At 40.9% G+C, this 20,451-nt stretch overlaps 1 long non-coding RNA gene across 1 annotated transcript in view; it reads left to right on the forward strand.

The window, feature by feature from the left end:
- The first annotated feature begins 682 nt into the window (after positions 1 to 682).
- LOC132070409 (uncharacterized) overlaps positions 683 to 20,451 on the forward strand; it is a 28,349-nt gene continuing 8,580 nt past the window's right edge. The window contains exons 1-2 of the long non-coding RNA XR_009417977.1: positions 683 to 769; positions 19,558 to 19,724. This is a non-coding gene — a long non-coding RNA (uncharacterized LOC132070409). The remainder of the gene's footprint in view (positions 770 to 19,557; positions 19,725 to 20,451) is intronic.

The following is a 20,451-nucleotide window of genomic DNA, read 5'->3' on the forward strand; positions in this document are numbered from 1 at the left end:
AGGGAGGAGGAGAAAAAGAAAAATCTAAATGTGAACACTAAGTTCTATTTACTGAGATAAAGATTGAAGAAATAGATATGAATATAGAAAATGTTCTAGAAATATGTTCCTTGTTATAAATAAACCATGTTGCCAGCACTTAAATAAAAAAAAAAAAAAACTAAAAAAATCCCTCTTGAGAGTCACAGGGGAGGAATACCATCACTGGAATATCTGCTGATGCAGCTGAACTATGCTTAAGACATCTGCTGAGATGAAACTACTTTGTGGCTGGAGGTATTAGGAAAAAGAGAGTTACTTCAACAAAAAAATAGCCAGTGTGTGAAAACAAAACCACACCAAACTCTAACAGATCACACACTTCTACAACTGTGGCACCACCATACCGTAGTTATTCCATCAATCTGTCTGCCTCGGAATCGAAGCAGAAGATTGTAAAACAGGCTGATAAATGAAGAAACCTCCCCCACAGCACCACTTTCTCTTGAAACCTCAGATCCTGAGCAGACGCGCAAAATATTAAGAGAAAGCGAGGATCAGAAATAAGAGGGATTTGCAGCCAATTTATTTAAAGTGAGCGCCTTGCTCACTTTGCTGGCAGAGCTCTGAGCTCAGCCCCGCGAGGGGAGCCCGGCGGTCGCTGCTGCTGTCGCCGCTCCCCAACGCGAGGGCAGCACCGGCGGCGGCGGCGGCGCCGAGCCCAGCGCGCCCCGGCGGGCAGCCGGCATGGGCATCGCTCGTGTGACATGCACCGCTTGACTGACCACGGGTGAGTTTCAAAACTATTTCCTTAACTCGGAGTGGCTCGCACTTCGGCTCGCAAGTGGTTTGATGCTGGCTTTGCTGCAGTTCATTCTCTAGTGTCTGCCGCTTCATCAGATCAACTGCTTGACCACAAGACACAAAAGCACCTCTTTCTGATTAAACTGCTTTAAAAGTCAGCTTCAACAAAACACAAGTTGTTTCTGCACACAAACCATACCTTGCCTTTCGAAGGCTGAAGCCTTCCATTTAGTTTTTTATAATGAGTACAATTCTCTGCACTTCTGTAAGGAAAGAAGGAGTTCTTGTTTTCACTTTTAGTATGAGCTCCTTACTCCTGCTTTTTGAAATGCTGCATTGTGATTACTAACCATTGGTCACGTCTTCAGGCAGTAAGGGACAGACTGGCAGACCTAATGCACATGTAAATTAGAGATATAGTTCAGGAATACTGAAGTACATGTAACCCACTCCCACGTCCAAACTCTCACTTGAAATAGCAAAGCATTACTCAAAGCGTTACTGCTTTTCTCCCTTCTCCCCCCATTCCCTTCTCTTCGATTTCTTCTTCTCCCATCTAAAATTTTCACAGATGTTATACATAGTTGTAGTCCCAGGTGTCACTCAACAACCAACTTCACCCCACTTTGCTGTTTCCCCCTGATGCTCCTCCACCAGCATTTTAAAAAATATTTACCAGCCACCATACAGAGTTCCCATGTTCCCCTTTCTTGCCAGCCTAATGATATTAATTTTCCTCAGTTGCTTGTAAAGGGTTTAAAACATGAATCAACTTTGGGATTAGCTTTTGTTCTTATAGAAAAATTATGTGGGGAGGGAGAGGTGTTGCAATCAAAAGCCCTGTTTCTCTGCAATCAAAAGCCCAGTTTCTCAAACAGTCATAGCTGATACCTTTTCACCTGTACATCAGGATCAGACCAGATGAGTGATGCATTGGACAGCCAAGAGAGGGTCAGGGCTTCCCAGAGGGAGGATTCCACAGATACTTTACTACCCAGTGGCAGCTTTATATTGATGAAACAACACATGAAACTTTAGATCCCTGCTAGAGCATTATAGTGAATCAACAGCTCAGAAAATTCTCGAAGGCCCCTGCTCGCATGGAAAAGCAGTGGTAGCCTCCCTGATTTACCTCTGGTCCCTTAAGCAATAACTCAGTAACTGAGGTAACTTTATTAATACCTACTTGACAGACAAGAAAGGTAATGACAGTCTTGTCACAACAAGTCTCATTGTGGCTTTTGCCTTTCCTCCCTGCTGCTGCTTTCAGCTCCTGTTTACTGGGAAACCTGACTCATTTGCTACTTTTGTAATACACTGTAATGCAGAGTTGGGGGATTCCCTGATGGAAGAGCTATTTAAAACTTAGTTGTAACCAGAGTTCATACGGGATTTTGTGTGTGTATGTGTGTGTGTGTGTGTGTGTGTGTGTGTTGTACACACTGTCTCCTAATCTAAGGTGCTCTTGTATGGTAGCTTTTGCAAAACAAAATAGTACGGACATAAATAAGCGTTTTATGGGTACTTAAAAGAACCTTCACAAACAAAATAAGCTGAGAAAGTATAGGCTGCTTTTATCTCCCCCTGATGTATATGAACTTAAGAAACTTCTAGGCCATTAGAAGAAGTGTACAAAAACACAGCTCTCTGAGGTCAGACAAAACACAAAATATTAGTCATCGTAAAATTATTGAAGGAAAAAATGAGATGTTCGGTATCAGGTACACCTTTTTGATCACAAATAGAGAATAGGTGACAACACGATGCAGATGGTCTGTATGATGTTTTGATAAACACTTAATAAAAATGCTCCAAGCTCCCACTGTGTTAAGTGATACATAGATGCTCTTGTGGCCATTTCAACGGGGCCAGTTCAGTGGGACTCATTTTTAAGTATATCTGTATTGGTTGCTCACGTGTGTTCTAGTTGCAAGTATCAAATGCCAATCCCAAATGCAGAAGGTTTTGGAAATCATTCAAGGAGGTTTTACTAACAGCATTTGCAGGAGGGCATTCACATCAAGAATAACTTAAGACCTAAGATGTCTATTCCAAAGTAAATTTCTTTATTCTAAAAAATAAGGAAATTATTTATTCTAAAGAATAATTTCTAAGAGGAAACAAGTGATGGTCAACATTGAACATTATTAAGAGGAGTTTTCTTCTTTCCTGGGAATCACTTTGGAGCAGTCATGCAGGGAATATGTACCATGCTCATTGTAAGTGGAGCACATGCTCATGTCTCACGTTAAAGAACACCCTATATCAACAGTGTATTCTTCACTCACGCAAAAGCCCAGAGAGAAAGGGTTTTATACAACTTATTTCTGCAAACTGGAAAAATAAAACCAGCATAAAACAAACAAACAAACAAACAATTCAGAGACAAAGATGTGAAGTATTTCTGTGAATACATACGGGCTGGTCTTTTCCACCCAAATAAATCTTCATGCTACCATAAGTATTACACTAATTTTACTTCAAAAGTTATGGGTATATCTGCAAATATTTCCCCCCACATTTTTGTGGTTTTTTTATCCTCTCAACCCATTTTCAGCTATGGAATTAATTTACAAACAATGTGTGTTGTCCCCCAAATGACTGTATGAGAAGGATACCCTGTGCAATGAGGCATTTCATACCATTAAGGCCACCCAGTCTGCCCACGGAGACATGTCCTTCTGAAAACTGTGCTTACATTTCCATTTTTATATAGTATTTGAAGTTCAGAATTATGTCTTAAATGCTCGGCATAACCTTTTCATTAGTCCATAGTATACTTCTCACACAAAATAACAGGCAAATAAGAGAAGAGGATCTGAACATATTTTTATGGTGTTTATGTCACAGAACATCTGGTATTACCTTTGATTTTAAAATCCTTTTAGCATGTAAGAGTTTGTAAAATTTTTTCAATCACAAAGCATTTGGTCCACAGATCTCAATGTGTATAATAGTAGCTCACTAGTTCCTGAGAATTAAATGATACCATTTTTTGACAGAGGAAAAATTTTCAGAGGCACTGTAGGTGGGGTCTAGCACCAGATACCCAGAACAGGGGGTAAAGGAAAAAAAAAAAAAGAGAGAGAAAAAGATTAAACCATGACAATCTTCTACTATTTTAGGCATGTCAGCACAGATTTTTCACAGAAGCATTGTTTCAGACTAGGATGGATATAGCTGATAGACACAACTCCACACTGTTTCTTCCACCTCTTTAATGAAATTTAAGGAGAAAAAAAAAAAAAAATGTTCACAAAACCACCAGGCAGTATTTGGGTGCAAGCAACCCTGTACCCTATAGACATAAGTATCCTGAACAGCCCAAGAAGTGGTGGCAATGCAAGTGCTGGGGTGCGTTTCTTGCAACCAGCATTGCTGCAACAGAGCTACTCCAAACAAAAATCCCCACGCAGTCCTTGTATGGTTCTTCTTATGGGTTTTTCGTGGATGCAGGCAGCTGGTCCTTCCCCCTCCTCCTCCTCCTCCCCCCAGGGCTGGTGCGTGGGGCCCAGGTTTTGGAGGTGTGCTGAGGCCATGCAGGGGCAGGCACTGGCATCAGGGCCCTGGCCCACCACGGGGCAGGTACCAGAGCAGAGATGCTGGCAGAAGCTCCTGCCCTGGATGCCCGTGGCAAGATGGGGTGCACCTGGCCCCAGCACTACAAACAAAGCAAGGATCTTTGTCTGTGGCTGAGTGCTATTTGAGACTGTGAGCTTCACATTTTCTAGCTTTTTCCATGACCACAACAGCTAAAATTAATTTCCTTTTTAATGTGTTAACTGAAGCTGGACACCTGTCTTCTAAAATTTGGATTTGAATTCCCCTTGTCCCCATCTAGTCTCCCCCTTCTCCTCTCCTCTTCCTCCTCTCCCACAACACTCCAATGCTCAAATTTAGGAAGATTCATGCTTGAGCTGCTGGAGCTGGCAGCATTATATTAGTAGCAGAAGGTGGTATTCGAGTAAGGGCCAAAGCAACACAGAATTGCAGAGATGGATACAAGAGCAAACAGAAAAGAAACACCTACCATACAGTTTTTTGCATCAGAGCTGGCTGCAAATTTTTCACCAAAGCAAATTTTCAGTGAAAATTGTTATTCCTTGTTTTGGCCAAAGACAGATTCTACATGTGAGGTGTCCACTTTTGCATTTGTCCTTAAAATAAATGTGAACTATGAAACAAAAGATATTACAATAAGCACATATTCAGTTTTCAGCCAAATTGTGTTTGACAAAAATCTGTCCATTCCCAGGAGAGAAAAGAACCTTTTTTTTACCCTGTCCTATTTTATAAGCCTACAGTATACAATACCTATTGTTTTCTATGTTGTTAAACCTCTACCATGGTTCAGTATTGCAGCTGGCTGTCATGCTTGTGTTTGTACACTGGATATCTGTGGAGTAGATTACTTCATTATTTATGTGCATCAATTCCCCATTTGGAAAGGGAACATACCACACTTTGTCTGCTCAGCTGATAAGCATAGCAACTACTGTCTCTTACTGTGCTTGGGTACAGTGCCACTTTAAATGGGTCTTCAGTTTCAATGAGCACTAATGTTGTGCTAATGTAATGCAAACAATACAGAATAATAGTCTTATTAAATTAATATCTTCTGATCAGCTCCAAAGCAGGCAAAGAAGCACATGCTCAGGTTATTTTTTCCCCCAGAAACAGGCCTCATGAAGCAAATCTCCCTGGTTCTCTGACAGAGGATGATGTCTATAAATCTTTTCAAGCCCATGTTGTTTGCTGAACAAACAATGAGGATGAGGTATCCTCTAGGATTATTTGTGCACTAGTGACAGAAATCACATTGATATGAGGCTAACTCAGTACTCATTCTTTCCTGTTCCTCCAACAACTACCCAGATTATTCTCTTTTTTTTTTTCCTCCTTTCTCAAAAGGATTTTATTTTTGCACTGTCGATACAAATGTCCATCACATAGTGGTGCCATTTTGTGGTAGCTGCTTTAAACATGCTTGCCATCAGCTGATCTGAGCTGAAGTTCAGAATGGAGAGGAGCTGCCTTTGCAGGACTGTCATCTCTGTGTGCTCTTCCCAGAACAAACCAGTTTGAATTTACTGTCCATGCCCAGAAGAGAGGGTCTGGCAGGAGAGGTCCAGCTAGGCCTCAGCAGTGCTTTCACGTCCCATCCCCACCACAGGGAATGCAAACGTTCTTTGTGTGCAGAGCAGCTGGACTTTCCTGCCCAGGTGGCCCTTCATATGATGACAGGATCCTGAATTCTCAATGCTGCCACTGTACAGCACCAACAGCATCTCCAGCCACTTGTGTCCTGCTGGGCAAGTCCATCACACAGTGCTGCTGGCAGGGAGGTTTAATCCAGCACAATATCACCATCAGAAAAGGGGAAACACTCCAGGAACAAAGACGAGGAACAAACTGAGGAACAAACAAACCGTCTGCTTGCTTTATTCTAGTCCCCATTTTCAGGTCCTGATATGCCTCTTCTGCTGGCTTCCCCCTGAACCTGAGCCCTCACAAAATACAGACCAAGTGCAGACCAAGTTTCAGAGGTATGCAGAAACAGTATGATTTAGGACTCAGCTCTAAAAGAAACTGGAGCAGTTTGGTGCAGGCAAGTGCCTGGACAGCAAGGGATGTTACAGGCACACAGAACTCATTGCCTTCCCTTTGTATCTCAAGTCTACAGATCTGAAGTACTTGGCTTTTGGTTGCACCTCTGAACTTTGCCTAAAGCACGTAACACTCATGAATCTGCAAAATTGGACTGGAAGTCTCCAGAGAAGAGGATTACCCAGGAGAATTTTAGTATTTCCTGCTTCCAGTTGGGCTGGAACCAACACAAAAACATCTATAACAGTATTTGGCTCTGACATGCCTGGTCCCAGCCAAAAAGCAGGAAATTTAGAGGTATGTAAAGATGAAAAAAAAAATGATGGGAGATTGGGGTGAGGAAAAGAGCTGAGCTTTTGAGAAACTGAAGGGCAAAAAAGATTCATTCCGTCAGTTCTTATTTGTTTCTGAAGGATTTTGCTAACCTGCAAGGCTAGGTCCTCTTCTCTGAATAACACCTGGACTTTTGTACAGAAGAAGAGTCCCTAAAGGCTAGATTTTCAGCCCTTGGCACTGTTTTATACCTCCCCAGAACAGAATAAAACTGCAAAGTCAGACTGGGATCTAGCCCAGAGCTTGTATTAATTAAGTTATTTATTTAGCTGATAATTACAGGCTTCCTGGGCCTGAGACTCTTTACAAAAGTACTCTTTGGAGACCTCTACGGAATTCAGAGGGAAGTATAATCTTCTCACTGTTCTTCAGCAGATCTGGCAATAGTTAGAAGGACTGCAGCAGCCCTGCATTATCACGATCCATGCACAAATTTAGCACTTCAGACAGAAACCACCTATCAAGACAAACAGTGGGAACTTGCTTTGTGCACACATCTGGAAATGAAGGGTCTAGATGTAGCACTTGCAGACTTTTGCTGCCTGTAATCTCCCTCACCAGCACAACAAATTGCACTTTGTCAAGGGAGAAGCTGGATTTGTATACATCTATGTGGCATGAACATAGTCTCTCTCACTGCTGCCTTCACTGCACTGTTGTATGCAAACAGAAAACAGACCCTTGTAAAAGCCAGCAATGACTTCAGTAGTAATCACAAGGCATCACCACAAGTTTGTACCTACTTACAGCCTGGTGGCCATGCAGATCACCTGGACAGCCCTGTGGCTCTGGAGGTGCCTCACCAGCCTCTCTGGGACTTGAAGCAGTTCATCCCAGCTGGCACTGCATCACAGTGTCTGCATCGACCAGCACGGACCCTGCCTGAGGCCGGCTGCTCTATGGCCACATTGTCACTGCCTTCTTCTTCCCACTCTGATCTCACTCAAAATTTATGTTCTTAGACCCAATCTATATATATTCTGTATTTTTGCCTTTACTCTAGAGCTGAATAATCCAGTGTAGACCAGCTTCAGAAAGCTCTCAGGTTCTCTCAACCTGTTGTATTAAATACCCTGAGTTGTTAATGGTGGTTCACACCGGGGGATGAAGGAGCATTTTGATTCAAGCTTATATGTGCCTGCAAAGAGTGTAAGTGCAGCACCAATGCTGACAGGTTTTTTGCTTCTCTAGCTAGGAGAGAAGGTGGGCAAGGAGAACAGCTCTGGCCAACATCACTGGTAACCCCAGGCATGATCAGCCTGGCTCTCTGGGATCTCTGCAAAGTTCTTACTCCTGCATCTTCCCTTCCCACAGCCCTCTGACAGATGGGACAGCTGATAGTTCTTGACTCTTTGTATATCTTGGTATGAACCTCAGAAATTTGGCAATCCCGCTCTGATGAGTCAGCCCACATGCATCTTGATAACTGGGGATGTTCATCGACTCCTGAAGAGAGGGAATAATCTAATTAGGTTCTCACTAGTCATAAATTTGGAATAGTAATAGAAAATTTTAAAAACAGAGTGTTTCCAACTGGCTTTCATATCCCTGAAAGATAACTGCATAAATGTTTGGGTAATGGTCATCTGATTGGATATATATTTACCTGAATCCTTTCCATTGTGGGAAAAAAGAACTTATAAAAATTGCTCTTGAGTGATAGCTTGCTTTAGTTTTAAAGCAGTCACTAAATGAAAATTCTTTTAAACCAACTCAATTCAGTTTTCATTCAAAAAGGGGCAAGCACTTTGAATACCAAGGGCCAAATTTAAAAAGAACCTTCTAATAAAAGGAGGAGACAAATAAAAGCCTTTGCCCTAGCTTACAAATAAAAGCATAAATGCCCTTAGTTTAACCTTTCTCTAGCCTCTTACTCATAATATGTTTACATTGTCACCCAAATGCTTGAAGAGGAAAACTTTTCCCTAGGATCATGACCTTCTCTCTGTTTTCTATGGTCCTCCCAGATTTCATGTTTCAGAACAGAATACAACTCCTACTGCACATACTACCAGACCACCCCATTTGTAACTTTTGATACACTTTTGTCCAAGAAAATGGGCAAGGACTTTGCCTTCAGCTGTCTCTTCTTACTGGCATCTTAACTTTGACATCTTTCACCACCTGGGGCTTTAGAGGCCTCTTGTAATTGAGAAAGGGCAAGTCCAGCACTTTTTTTCCATGATCCTGTGCCATGCAGGTCCCACTTGTTTATCAGTGGCAGCAAAGCTACACTTGTTAACTACTTAGAGGATTTTTTGGCTCAGCAAGTAAATCCTTCAACAGTTCTGCTTCTTACTCTGCTATCCCATTAGACAGCATAACTTTGGGGCTAGACAAGAGGAGTTTTTACAATCCTGTGCCTTTGCAAGCAGAAAATCCTGAGTGTTTAGGGTGCAATTCTTGCACAGCTGAGATGACACAGCCTCTTCATGCACAACAGTTTTTCCCTTCCCAAAATCAGAGTACAACCGGGAGTGTAAAGGATCCTAAGGACTACTGCAAAACAGATAATAAATAATAATGTCATCCTCCCACATACTCTGGGGGCAGGAAAGCAGGAGGGTGGTTGTTGTCACTTCTTATTCTTGGGAACGCCTACATCCCTCTCCTTCAGAGCACTGAGGTATCAGGGATACAGAACTAGATCTGTTGATGCCTGGGGTTAAGGGAAATTCAGACAGCACCATACCATGACCCCTTTGGCCCAAATTAATCTCCCTTGAACTCTAGTTTAGTCCTGTGCACCTTTAAACTGAAAACTTTTGGGGTCCAGCAAGAGCTACGAACACCTTGGTTTAGACACGGCAATGGGATTTAGGTTAAATGAGGATTTCTTTGGCCATGAAGTTTAGAAATTAAATCCTTATCTGTATAAGGCAAATTGGCATTGACTATAAATATGCATCAGTACTCTTCCTTCCCTTTCAGTGAGATCAGTCCTTCAGCCTGGGCAATAGCTTTGCAAATTGCCAATGACAAGGAGAAAGCTTCTACAAACCTCAGTAGTACCTATAGTGTTTCCTTGGCATAGTAAAGGCTGTGCTTATGTTCTCTTCATTCTCCCAGTCTTTCCTCTATACAGAATTTCTACCATCTGGATCTTCTTCATCCTTCCCATAGCAAATATCCCTATCTTTAGTTTCACTCCCACTTCAATTCACCCTTTCTTTTTCTTTCTCTTTCTTTCTTTCTTTCTTTCTTTCTTTCTTTCTTTCTTTCTTTCTTTCTTTCTTTCTTTCTTTCTTTCTTTCTTTCTTTCTTTCTTTCTTTCTTTCTTTCTTTCTTTCTTCTTTCTTTCTTTCTTTCTTCTTTCTTTCTTTCTTTCTTTCTTTTTCTTTCTTTCTTTCTTTCTTTCTTTCTTTCTTTCTTTCTTTCTTTCTTTCTTTCTTTCTTTCTTTCCTTTCTTACTTTCTATCTTTCTTTCTTTCTTTCTTTTCTTTCTTTCTTTCTTTCTTCTTTCTTTCTTTCTTTCTTTCTTTCTTTCTTTCTTTCTTTCTTTCTTTCTTTCTTTCTTTCTTTCTTCTTTCTTTCTTTCTTTCTTTCTTTCTTCTTTCTTTCTTTCTTTCTTCTTTCTTTCTTTCTTTCTTTCTTCTTTCTTTCTTTCTTCTTTCTTCTTTCTTTCTTTCTTTCTTTCTTTCTTTCTTTCTTTCTTTCTTTCTTTCTTTCTTTCTTTCTTTCTTTCTTTCTTTCTTTCTTCTTTCTTTCTTTCTTTCTTCTTTCTTTCTTTCTTTCTTTCTTTCTTTCTTTCTTTCTTTCTTTCTTTCTTTCTTTCTTTCTTTCTTTCTTTCTTTCTTTCTTTCTTTCTTTCTTTCTTTCTTTCTTTCTTTCTTTCTTTCTTTCTTTCTTTCTTTCTTTCTTTCTTTCTTTTCTTTCTTTCTTTCTTTCTTTCTTTCTTTCTTTCTTTCTTTCTTTCTTTCTTTCTTTCTTTCTTTCTTTCTTTCTTTCTTTCTTTCCCACATGACTAATACCAGTTATTTTACTAACTGCTTTTCCTTTCCTATAAAATTTATAGAAAAAAATGTATTAGAGTGTCTGTTGTGGTTTCACCCCACCTAGCAGCCAAGTCCCACACAGCCACTCACTTACTGCCTCACCAGCAGGACTGGGGAGAGAATCAGACGGGTAAAAGCTGGAGAACTCGTGGGTTGGGATAAAGATAGTTCAACAGGGAAAGCAAAAGCCATGAAAACAAGGAATTGATTGACAAGGAACAAGGAATTGACTGTTTCCCATGGGCAGGTGTTCAGCCATCTCCAGGATAGCAGGGCCCCATTACGTGTAGCAGTGACTTGGGCAGATAAATGCCATCACTCCAAATGTCCCCCCCTTCCTTCTTCTTCCCCCTCTTCTAATACTGAGTATGATTTTGCATGGTCTGGAATATCCCTTTGGTCAGTTTGGATCATCTGTCCCAGCTGTGTCTCCTCACAACCTCTCATGCAGCATCAACTTCCTTACCAGTGCTTCAGTACAAAAAGCAGAAAAGGCCTTGGCTGTATGTAATCCTTGCTCAGCAAACAAAAACATCTCTGTATTATCAGTTCTGTGTTCAGCACAAATCCAAAATACAGCCTCATACCAGCCACTATGAAGACAATTAATTCTACCCCAGCCAAAACCAGCACAGTATCAAAAAGTACAAAAAATAAAAATGTCATGAACTAAAATGTAGTGTATTCATTTTAGCCTAGTTTCTTAGTAAAGACAAAATTAACATTGGCTTCAGTATTTTCATCATTTCTGCTTTATAACAGAAGCCACTGAATAATTTCAATAAAATTTGACAGGTGTAGAGAAATCTCAAAATATTACGTTTCAACAGCTTTGAAACGTTATATAGAGCAGCTGAAGATAAAATTTCAGACACTGGGAAATCAGAGCTAAAGAGAGGAGAAAGGCCCTTCTGCCCTTGGAAAAGCTGCAATAAGAGCTGACCATCTCTCAGGCCATATGCAATTTTAATAATACTTCCCTAGGTTTCCATTTCCTACCTTTAAGCCCTGTGTCTCATTTGTTCAGGTTTTTGAGTTTCTTTTCCCTCATGTTCAGGGAAAGCACTGGTTTCACTTGTTGAATGCATTTATTTTCCCTTTCATAAGCCAAATATCTGGTCATCCCAATAGTCTTGTGGGGAGTTTGTCATGCATCATGCTGCACAAAATCACAAACTTGGCCTTGATTTTCAGACCATTCACATACTGATCTATTGTTTCTGCATATCTGCAGGAGTCTGATATCTGGTAATAAATAAAAAGAGAAATCCGAATGTCACATATTTCTTGGAGCTGAAATAGTCCTGGAACTGGTCCATTAGTAGAGTTAATTTTGCATTATCCTTTTACACTACAGAGCTGAGACTACTATCAATACATCATGCCCAGTCACGTGAGGGAAAGCAGATGTTTGTCCTTTCTTTCCTCACCATCTTGCTGGTACATAAATACTGTTTAAGCATTTGTCTCCCCTTTCTCCCAAGCTCAGATAAGACCTCTGTAAAAAGTCATGGCTTGTCAGGTGCCATGCATCTGCTCCCCCATGAGACCAAAGCAGTAACAATCCAGTTGCCCTGGGGTCAGAGACACGGTGTGCAGGAACAAAGGCAAGGGATGAACTGACATGTTGCATGTGATTGCTGCAGCCAGGAGCTGAACTGAGGTCCTTGACATAAATACAAGTACTATGTCAACTGTTCCAGTCTGGTTAATCTAGTATCTTGCAATAGTTGTGTTATATCAATATAATGTGTGCCTGTGCTAGAAAACCAGATCATGCAAGAAAAGGAACCCATGAGAATGAAGGCTGCTGACACACTGCTAAATTGTCAGTGCAGGCAGACACCATCATGTTCAGCATTGTGGCAGCTGGTCAACCCATGGGCTTAACCACAACCAGCTGATGTGATGTTAAACATTACAGTCCCTGTCTGTGTTCAATGTTTAACAGCATGTTTAGCATTGTCTTAGTTACCAAGATTCCTCAGGGTTGTGTTTTATCATGATGAAATTTTCCAGTGTGGAAGAGCTCCAAAGGGCTAATGTTTTACAACCACTGGAACATAAGACAGAACATAAAGTGTCAAAGAGGAATAGATGGGTTTAGCAAGTATGCTTGCCTTATGGCTATAAAGAGATCTTCCTCCTACATGTGATATTGCCACAGGTGCAATCTGGGGAAAAAAGATCCTTTCTTTAGGAAGGAAGCACTGGTAGCAAGCATTTTTCTCTCTGGGGTCCTCCATTCTGGAGCAGCCTTCACCATCTTTGTATGAAAAACCTCAAACTCACTGACTTGGGGGCATCCTGGCAAGGTCCACCTGTTTTATAGTTCTTATTGGAGATGACAGGTTGAGTGAATGAAGATTTCAAGTGGAGAAAGACTTTTTCTTTGGCACAGGAACTTTTCCAGTAGGGCAAATTAAGATACTTGGATTTTTATCCATAGCTCTGGTGTGTATTTAAAATAATTACCCAAGTGTGGAGAGCCATCATGATGGGTACTTTATAAATAAGCAGAGAAATAAGAAAAGATAACACATTATGTCATCATATAACTCCTAGAGTCTGAGTTCTCCACTGAGACTCTTCCCAGATATTTAAGGAGCTATCTAAGAACTATTCAGCCCCAAAATCAATTTTGGAGAAGGTTGGACCTAGGTTGACAAGCAAGTTCTGGATCTGCCTCCTTTATCTATTAGGAAATAAAGTCCGTCTTTGGTCAGAACCTCCCTCAACTCTGAGAAATTATGAGTATGCTTCAAAAATGGATCTTTGCTCCTCCAGTTTTTGTCCCCTGGACAGATGGATTCTAATGTGACTGACTGATCCTTAGGTTCTTGGCACAGTTGTACTGCATTGGGTTGCAATGGATCCCTAGATCCTTGACAAAGGCTCCTTAAGGAACTTTGAAGTTCTCCTGCCAAACATTGCAAAAACTGTCTAACTCTCCAAAATTAAACTTCCAAACAATACATGTAGGCCTTTTAGCATCCCACATTTGTTTAAAAAACAAAGGAAAAGAATGGAGAATAATCCACTTTCCTGAAACATTAAAGTAAACTAAAAGAGGCAAAATCAGGGAACATCAAATTAAGGCACCTCTCACTAGTGGCATGTCATCCGACAAAGCTGATTGGAATTTTAGCAAAACCGGGTTATCTTAGACGTGCATTTTATTTAAAAAAATCACTAAAAAATGTTAATTGGGAAAATATTTTCTGCCCTTACCTTTGCAATCATACTGGCTATGCATAACAGGACAAACCAAAAGAAATTTGTATTGGCACTGGAATTCTCTGGCTTTGAGGAAAATAGGGTGAATCATACTTGGTGGCTTGATCCAAAATCTATGAATGACCGTGGAATTTTGCCCATTCACTGCATCGGGTATAAGATCAGGCCATAGTATTTTAATGCAGTCATAAGTAAAATGTAAATAAATTATTACCTTAATCTCTTGCCTATCTCTGTAAATTGACTGTGTAAGGTCCAGGAACCAATATTATATATTTTATTTTAATTGGCTTGACTCTTTACTATGTTTTTGGTTGCTTCTTTAGGAATAAAACCATGTTTTCATGTACCTCTGCACATCCCAAAGATCTCTTTCTTTGGGCAGCTCTTTTTAACACCCTGAATGTTGGACAGTCATCCGATGCAGACACAGCAAATGGTTGTTTCATTTTGGTCCTTTTCAGCAGTTCAGCTGCCAGATAAGACTCACCACAGCACTTTTGTCACTTGCACAGCTACGTCAATGTGGCTTCAAATTCTGGAAACCCAAGACATGAAGGCAGACTTTTGTTAATAGCCGTGATGTTTCATGATTTTCAGTGGGGGAAATAAGTCAGAAGCCAGAGGAGACACCCAGCCACCGTTGGTACTCTCAAGAATGGGTCCTGCAAGGGGAGAAAAGAAGTCTGTAGGAAAAGTTCTGGTTTTCTTTTGTTTTCTTTAATTAGCATCCCAGACAATTACGAGAAGACAATATCTGATTTACAGAGCAGTTGAGATATTATCAAGGCTTCTATCACAGCACCATCATGTATAATGCTGTGTCCTTAAAAGGTACCATCTTCGGGATAGTTTCAGTAAGTGAAAGGCTTGGAAGCTATGTAAGGTAAACAAGATGGTTGGTTTGTTGTTTTTATTCCTGGTGTACCCACACTTACAGCTGCCAAAAAGCAGGCAAATTTTGCCTCCAAAAATAAAAAGTGATTATACTCTGTCTAACCAGCTCTACCCTTAACTGCACCACTGCCTATCACAAAGAGGACAGATATGTATTTTGCAGTATTGTTTTTGGAAACATTCCTTTCAGGAGTTTGCAAGAATAATGCGGGTGTGGAGCTGAAGTTTCATGAGTGTGAACTCATGGTCCTGCGGAGTTGCCCACTGTTATTTGTGCATCTTCCTATGGGCACTGGACCCAGATTTTTTTTTGTTCACCAGAATATCACCAACTCTCTTTAAAGGACTGATTAAGTACCACTGATGCCTGTAGGAGCCTCTGCACAGGAGTCCAATGGCAGTTATGATCAAGTCCTTTGAGGAATGATGAGCTTTCCCTTGGAGATCAGCTTCAACCAGCAGAGCAAGGGTGTGTGCTGTTGCCTCCACATTCAGCTACGTTTACCTTGCCTCAGACCAGTCCCTGTGATTCTTCTTCAACAGCTGCTTTGCCCAGACTTTTTCCACATCATTAACAAAGACAAACTTTGGTCCAACTTTCAGACTTCTGTGCAATTTTGAGTAGGGGCCATATAAAAAGCCTTGTGACAGGAAGAGCAGGAGCATCAGCATCGCTGGTTTGTTGAGGTATTATTTCTGGCTGAAGACTGAAATTCTAGCCTGTCTTCATTACACATGTATGTGAACAGTTCTGAGCCCCATCCAAGGGTGTCTCACACCTAGTTCTCAAATGGTGAATGAATGGCCTCTTACACTGGACTTCATTTTCATCTAATTTTGTTACTGCTACTGGCTTATTGCCTGAAATTGCTCAAGTCACTGTCTCGCTTCATGCTTGTGTTTCTCTCCCCTCTTTCTGCATCTTACCACTTGTGCCCTTCAGTGTCAGGAGCCAGGGCTTGGGTTCCACAGGGTCCCTATATGTGCTTACAGGTGGTTCAGCCCTGACCATGATTTGGAAATCATGGCACCATCACAACACAAACATGGGCGATCGCCCAACATGGGCGATTTCAGGCTTTAATCCACAGCAAGGGAAGAAGACCTGGATGTGTGCTTTCTTTGCACCAGCATCTGAATTTTCAGTGTCACTAAGGACACCAGGAACCAAAGTGGATGGAGGAACCAAAGTGATCCTGAGTGGTTCCCTCTCTGCCCCTCTTGGCTCTCACCCACCTCTCCCAGGAGACCAAGCAGACGTGTATGACCACCTGGTGATGTGCAAGAGGCATAGGAGAAGGGGGCTGGATCTCAGCTCTGTGTTTCTCTGCATTTCAGCTCCCTGCTAGCAATATGGGACTAACAATGCGTAGGCTTCCTGGTTAGTTTGTTATTTGGAGCATCAATTATTTCGAGATTACATATGTTTCTAATACCTTTGGGCTGTTACCCAAAAAGACTCTGCAAACTTCTGAGTTTGAATCAAGTATAGAATTTATGTGACTAGCAGAGTATACTCAACAATGTTTGTGGAGATAGCAAAATAAACTCACGCCAGCAACGCAAAGAATGGTCACAATTCTAACCCCAGGATAAACTGAGAGTTCCACATATTCTTTGTGAGTAAATCTTTCCTATAATGCTTCTCCAAGTTGTGAAAAATGGTCACGCTTTTCCAGGAAAAAAAAAAAAAAAACCTCTCTTGCTAACAAAATTGTGAGAAATATTTAGAACAGCCAAGTAAAAATTATGCCAACAAAATAAAAAAAATGACTCAAGCAACCCCCAAGCCACAGGTACAGCTGCTTTCTCCAAATGATATCAGCTCTCTAAAGAGTGGCATGTTTCATAAATGAAACACTTCTTTCTTGTAAATATTGTAATTATCTTTTGACAAGCCAGAACTATCTTCCCACATCTGGACTGCCCCAAGCCATGGCAAGGACACTGCATTTTTTCAAAGTCTCACCTACTGTCACGCTTTTTAGGCATAGCAGCATTGCTATTTCACTGTATTTTACAGGTCTCAGTTAGCAGAATAGGGCAGCAAAATATTAGCCAACTATCACAGACAAGCAGTTCTGCCTTGCAAAGCCTTTTCCACACTCAAAATTGGACTGGTTTAATTCGAGGTGTGTTTTAAAATCGAATTATTAAGCCAGTGCAATCACTGGAATATTTTTAAAGCTATGTTGTATTGATTTAGCTTAATGTGATCAGGAAATTATTTATACTAAATTGATACAGAGCAGATTTAAATCATTCTGAGTGATGAAATCTTGTACCAGTTCAGCTAAATTATTTTAGAGTCAATTTTATATGGATCATATCCCGCTGTTGTGCCAAGGAGCATGACCTGAAAGGGTAAATGAAAAAAAACATATAAAGGTGCCTGATTCATTACTGCAAAACTTCAATGTAAGTCTGCTGTTGTAGAATTGTTGCTGGCCACAGTAGTAAAACTCAGAATGCATTATAGATAGATAGAGCCTCGTCTAAGCATTTTGTAAGGTTTCCAATCCTAAAACAGGATGAGCTATTTTGGACATTTGGGGGTTTTTTGTTTGGGTTTTTTTTAACGGGCCTGGCAGTAGTTCTCTGAATAATTTCCTGAGTTGCATATTCATTTTTCATTTTTTATTTAAAATTTTTGACCACTTCTATCATTCTAGGCCTAAAGAAAACAATAATATTAAACCTTACTTGACTTCTTTCAAGAATTATTGCTTTCTAATCAAGGTTGACAGTCTTTCCTTTCTTACAGAAATGAGGTAAGCTCATTTTTATAAATAGTGTATTTCCATCCAAGATCTGCTCTTTTCATTCTGCATAGAAAGTAATAAAGGGGGGTGTAGGGATATTGCATTTTCAAATAAAATTTCCCCAAATTAAATCCTACAGAAGCTTAAGATCTGAGAGATGTTTCTTGTTGTTCTTCTACATTGTAAATACTGAGGGTTTAGATTACTTACATAAATTTCAGTCACCAAAAGCGCTGGCTATAACAAATGAACAAAACAAAAAAAAAACAAAAACAAAACAAATCCAAAAAAAAGAGAGAGAGAGAACTCTGAAACAGCTGTAGCACTGTGTATGAGTCACTTGGGCTGTGGCAGAGATGTGAGTGCTGAGGTAGGAGTAACACTGCTCTGTGAGCTTACCGAGGCGCCTTGTTCCTCCAGGCAAAACGTGACCAGTGTGTGCTGGGCTCACCATGAACACCCTGCTGCTGAAAATCAGGTAAGGCACATCAGTGGTTTGCTGAAACAGGCAGTCACCAGAGAGCCCGTGGGTGAAATAGCCCATCCAGCACTGTGGGCAAACAGGAACTGGTGCTGCAGGGTTGGGTGTGCAGGTTGGAGGGTCTGTGGTGGTGAGCTGCCCTGGGAGGGAGGAGCTGGACATTCTCCAGACAAGTGTGGGCCAATGGAGATGGGCAGAAAGATGAACATAATAATGACAAATTGGGATTTTTGGGGGCTTCTCTGCAAACCAGCACAGAGAGCTCTGTCACCCACACCCCAGCAAAAATTGTCATTTATCTCTGGAGGCAGGCAAGCATGTTGCCATGAATTACAGCAATTTAAGAAGCTCACATTTGCACTTGGGAGATGGTAATTATTTACCAAGAAGTGCAATCATTACTGTCAGGTGATGATGACATTTCTCCCACTTTACCCATTCAGTAACTTTTTGAAGACTCTGTGTGAAATCTTTGTAGGGCGGTGGAATGAGGAGCACTGGCTTCCCTCCAGCACTGCTACCAAAAAGGGTGTGTATTTTGGCAGTGGTTTTGCTTGGAATATTCAATTCAGATTAATGTAATTTCAACATCTACTATCCCGAGTGTGTGGTGGTGCCACTAAACATACACATTTCCAAACTATGAAGTGCAGGCTGTGTCATTCAGCACAGGAGTGAAGTGATTCTTATCTGTCTCCCATGTGTGTACCTTTCAGATTAATTCCACCAAAACCAGTGGCATTACAAGGGTTCAACAGCAGCAGCAGTGGGAACAGGCCCAAGAGAGGCAGTAGATTATTCAGGCCATTTGAGGTTGGGAACTGTGTTTGTTTGATCATCAATAACTGTGTTAAGGATGTAGCACCATATTCTGGTTGCAACCATCCAGCCCATTCACACTTCACTTGCACAAACATGGGGGCAGCTGGGAGGTGATGGGAGGAGAAAGTCCTTCCCTGGGGCAAACAAAGCCAAACATTTCTCCAGTCACTGCTCTCCCTGCTCAAGGGGGCTGTCTTGTCTGGAGCTGTGTGCAAAGCAAGGCCATGCTATAATGTCTTAGGATGGAGGGCGTCCTGGGGCTCTGATGTGGCTGTTCCTTCTTTTTTAATCTAATTCATAGCAACCACATATGTCAATCTCTACAGTATTAATTGGGGATTTCCTACCCTTATGAATCTAGTACAGTCTTTAGAAAAAGGCCTTGGATTGCAGATAATGAATGCACACCTTCTACTATTTTTCTTCTGTCCCTTGCATATTTATTGTGTATATTGTAAATTCAATATGTGAATATGTAAATTGTATATTCAATTCTACTGCTGAGACTTCCCTTGGTTTCCCATTATATCATCCACATAATCTTGTAGGGATAGATGTCTTCTCCATTCTCGCTGCCCAGTTATTTGTTTGCTTGCTCATTTGCGTGTCAATAACTTTCAAATTTCATCTTTTTATGAAGGCATCTTCAGTCTTGGGCAGAGGAGCATCTTGAAAAGAGTATTTGTGCCAAGAAAAAGAGACTGATTTTATTTTGCTGAATCATCAAATGTCTCCGAAACAATTACAAGCTTCATCCTGCAAGAAACTACAGATGGACAGACCACATAGGGAATTGCTCCTACACAGGTACAGCTTACTACAGCCTGGTCAGCCCAGCAGTACCATTTTCCTTCAATCTTGGCCAACTCAGTGAAAATCCCTGCTCTTGGGCAATCCTGTTTTAGAGTCAGCCTTTGCTCCTGAGCAGCCCCATTGAGCCAGACCCTGCTCTGACAGCTGTGTAAATAGTCAGTTAACAGTGATGATGACCATCTCAGGGGTTTGAGTCCCTCACTTGAGTTACTCTTAATTGCTTGCACTACATTTTTGCTTTCCCAAAACCTGGCAGTGTCTTCATAAGACTGAAAAAGCAGAGCTAGGCAGAGAGCCTAGGAGATGAGCCCTTGTGTTCCCAGTGACTGCACAGGGCACCATTTGCTGTATGGATGCTGTTATTCATGTGAATAGATTACTGTTCCATTCCTGTCATTTTAAAATTTATCCATCTTCATGGATACTTTCAAACACAATATTTAATATCCAGGTGGTTTCCTTTGCACTTTCACCATAATAAAATGTTATGAGGGAGCAGAGAAATATCTGCCACTGCCTTTAAAACTGTTGATTATTTTCAGACTATATTTCTTGAAGAAATAGCCTGGTATACACACATGTCAGAAGGCAAGTGAACATGTGTCAGGCAGAAGAACTAGCATTTAAAACCCATAAAATAAGTAATTTATTAACAAAAATGCAATATGAAATACTTTACAAAGTTCTGGTTTCTTTTGTATTTTTAAAGCATAAGAAAATC

Source organism: Ammospiza nelsoni, chromosome 2, assembly GCF_027579445.1.
Source record: "Ammospiza nelsoni isolate bAmmNel1 chromosome 2, bAmmNel1.pri, whole genome shotgun sequence".
Taxonomy (NCBI): domain Eukaryota; kingdom Metazoa; phylum Chordata; class Aves; order Passeriformes; family Passerellidae; genus Ammospiza; species Ammospiza nelsoni.